Here is a 4,192-nt window from a genome sequence, read left to right as displayed (position 1 = left end):
TTAAGTCAAATGGGGGAGCAACTTTCTCGGACTCCTTCTCTGCCCAATCCACGATATAATTTTCAGGCAAGGTTAAGCATAAATGTAGTAAAAAAAATAACCTGCAAGTTGCTCTTTAAGATGTCAATCACTGTTAACACAATGGAAATAAATGTTTTTGTAACGAAACAAATATTTTATATGACATGTTTTATGTCATTTCAGAGTCAAGAAGTCTGAGGAAGTAAAGACAAAGACCATGTGGTTTCAAGAAATTCTAGACAACATAGGCTAAAGAATTGTCTTTACATTACACTCCTGCTGAATATGGAGGACGGAACATGACTTAAGTATAAATAAATAAATGTATGAAGAAATACAGGAATAAATAAATAAATACGTAAATTAATAAATAAATACAGGAATAAATAAATACAGGAATAAATAAATGACGAAATAAATACAGAAATAAATAAATGTTGAAATGAATACACAAATAAATAAATAAAAGAATAAATGCATACATAAATGCATAAATAAATATGGAAATAAATACATCAATGTATAAATAAATAAATAAAAGTCGAAAATAAAACAGAACACACGTTATTATATATCTTTCATTTATTTCTACATTTACGCAACATACATTTATTTATTTATGTATTTATGTGTCCGTATGCTAATGAGGTGGGCGGTCCTAACCTCAGTCTGAAGCAGGATTGGTTACAGGAGTGTGTGATCATTTCTGGCAGAGGGCTCTACTACTAACGCCTGGATAACCGCGCTGATTCGAATGCAGGAGCTTTACTGTTTAGCCCTTATCTTTATACATCCATGGTTTATCCACAGTTGTAAGGTTTATTTATGGATATTGATTTAAGAGCCATTGGAGATCATTTACGATCATTAGCGGACCATTTAGAGAACGGAGAACCAAAAGATTATGTCCAGTTTCGTGTGGAACGATGTATAGAGGACTTGGCTCAGCTCGACATGATGTGACTTGCCACAAATCTATTGCTTCTGCCTGGCTCCAACAATTGGCGAATCCTGCTTCAGACTGAGGTTAGGACCGCCCACCTCATTAGCATACGGACACATAAATACATAAATAAATAAATGTATGTCGCGTAAATGTAGAAATAAATGAAAGATATATAATAATAACGTGTGTTCTGTTTTATTTTCGACTTTTATTTATTTATTTATACATTGATGTATTTATTTCCATATTTATTTATGCATTTATTCTTTTATTTATTTATTTGTGTATTCATTTCAACATTTATTTATTTCTGTATTTATTTCGTCATTTATTTATTCCTGTATTTATTTATTTATTTACGTATTTATTTATTTATTCCTGTATTTATGTACGTAATTTATTTATTCCTGTATTTCTTCATACATTTATTTATTTATACTTAAGTCATGTTCCGTCCTCCATAGCTGAATACGTACCTCCGCAATCTGTGCATTGCTTCTTACAATTCACATCCTCACATACAAATGATCTATGTGAATCATCTACCTGTGAAACACGTCTGTTATGAGAACGATATACATGAGATTTTAAGGCAGTGTACTTCATGAATTTTTGTTTGCAGTCTATAAAGCAACATGGGTAGTACGTGTTTGCTTCATGTCTATGCAAAATCTAATGATCTACATAGCTCTTAACAGTTTTCAGAGTGATACCACATGAGCGGCAATCAAAGTTTGACGTAACATGCTCCATTGTAGCCCACTGCTGGAACACTCAGCTATTCTACCTGCTTCACGGAGGCCCGCTGTGGCAATCAGCTTTTAATATCTGCATGCACCTGTAAGAAAAAAAAAGCATTCAATGTTTCAGAAAAAGAGTCTGCAAAACAAGAGGTTCCAAATCATCATGTGAAATACAAAACAAAACTAATAAATTGTTAAAATGTACATTAATTATTGACAGAAACTCTATATTTAATTTAATTCTTAAACTAATTACACCCCATTTAATACAGAGGCTGAGGAGTTTATGCTCATATCTTAAGCTGATATTGACTCATATGCAGGGGTTACATTGGGATTTGATATGTGGGGGGGCTCTGTGTGGAGGTTTGGGATCTCATGATTTGACCTTAAGGGCTATGCTGTATATGAGGCCCAACGCAACTGCTCCGTTATCTGTATCAAATGCACACATTGATGCCACAAAATGACAAAATAAAAATAGAAACTACTATAGATAAATTGGAATTAATTTACATCTTGAATTATTTATGTATACACAAAAATGTTTACAAATATCCAACCTTCACATTTATATTTTAAATCAAAATTACTCTGCACACTTGCTAAAGAACATTTGTGTGGAAATCTCAGTACATTTGTAGGGCTGCGAGATTATGGCCAATATGCTGTACATTTTACTGTAAACGATTGAATCATCACCTGCCCCTGATCGGAGCAGACACTTTCACTAAGCTGAAAAACTGTATCCGGTCACAGAGATCTGTAAAGTAAAGTTTTAACATATCGTTTTGTTTTTACTTTGCGAGGGTGATGACGTCAGAGCATCGTCCTATGGTCAATGTAACCCCTGCTCATATGCTTAATAGAACCACGGGGGGGAGAAACACTTCTAGCTTTGCATGCTAAATCTGATGATCAACACAGCTCTTAAGACTTTTCAGAGTCATTCCCTTCCAACGATTTGAATGGTTGGAAGGAAAGCTCGCTGGCCCTTCCCTTCCGATCAATCAAATCATCGAAAGGGAACGCCTGACGTGCAGTGCGTGAGTGACGCTGCGTCTCACATTAGTGATGGGAATTTCGATTCTCTTCGGGGACACGAATCTTTTGATTCAGTTCACTTGAAAGATTCGTTCACTGATTCGTTCACCGGTTCGCGAACGACTTCTGGTGATGTGCACGTTCGCGAACGATTCGTCTTTGTACTTAATTCGTTCAGTGAGCCTTCACTACTGCCGAAGTCCGTACAAGAAGTTTGCTGGCGTAACATTTATGATATTAAAACACATTTTACACCTCACCTTGTTGCCCCATGAATTATGCTCTGGGAATAGGCTACATATTATTTAAGAAATATAATTGGCCATTGTTAAATCACTCATAAATGTGTGCCTGACTATACGATGTATTACAGCAGGCTAGCACGTTATACTTTCAAACCCATGCACGTACTATGTGGCCTAACTTAAATCCCAAAGCATTAAACTCCATTTGGCCGAGTTCAAAGTGAATAAAAAAATATATCCTCTACATTGGTGACGATTTATTCATATTCTATAGTATGTACCCATCTATGTTTACCTTTAGCTAGCGGCTAAGCTAGTGGGACGCTACGGAGCCCAGCTATCCGCCCTCTGAAGCTTTTAGGGCCGACAGGGAGAGGAGAATGTCCCGCTAACGCTGTGTGTGTTTCACATTAGCGGGACGCTATGGAGCTCAGGTATCCGCCATCTGAAGCTGTTAGGGCCGACAGGGGGAGGAGAATACAACGCTGTGTGTATTTATCGCTAAGCTAGCTGGACGCTACGGAGCCCAGCTATCCGCCCTCTGAAGCTTTTAGTGCCGACAGGGGGAGGATAATGTCCCGCTAACGCTGTGTGTGTGTGTGTGTGTGTGTGTGTGTGTGTGTGTGTGTGTGTGTGTGTGTGTGTGTGTGTGTGTGTGTGTGTTTCACATTAGCGGGACGCTATGGAGCTCAGGTATCCACCATCTGAAGCTTTTAGGGCCGACAGGGGGAGGAGAATACAACGATGTGTGTATTTATCGCTAAGCTAACTGGACGCTATGGTGTGTGTGTGTATGTGTGTGTGTGATATCTTATCATAAAGGGACTGTATCTGACAGATAATGCATCGGGGACTTGTTATGCAAGAGACACACACACACACATCTTACACCATGTTTTCTTATGATTTATCGTCCAGATGTTCTCAGTTTCTGACAGTGATGATGTCAGAGATCACATGACGTGTTTTTCTTCTCTTTCAGCAGGTACCGTGAGTCACTCTGATAATGAGACAGTTATTAGAGATCATTCGGTTCATTAATGTAATAAAAAAAAGGCCATGATGACGGACTGTGGTCATTGATTATAAACAGCATTAATCACTCTTAATGGAAGCAGGAAGAGACACAAAGAACAACACACAAACACACACGTCTTCTTAAGGCCCCTACACACCGAGCTGACACCAAAGAA

This window comes from Gymnodraco acuticeps, unplaced genomic scaffold (genome assembly GCF_902827175.1).
Source record: "Gymnodraco acuticeps unplaced genomic scaffold, fGymAcu1.1, whole genome shotgun sequence".
Taxonomy (NCBI): domain Eukaryota; kingdom Metazoa; phylum Chordata; class Actinopteri; order Perciformes; family Bathydraconidae; genus Gymnodraco; species Gymnodraco acuticeps.
The sequence above is the reverse complement of the archived record's forward strand: the minus strand, read 5'-3'. Positions refer to the sequence as shown.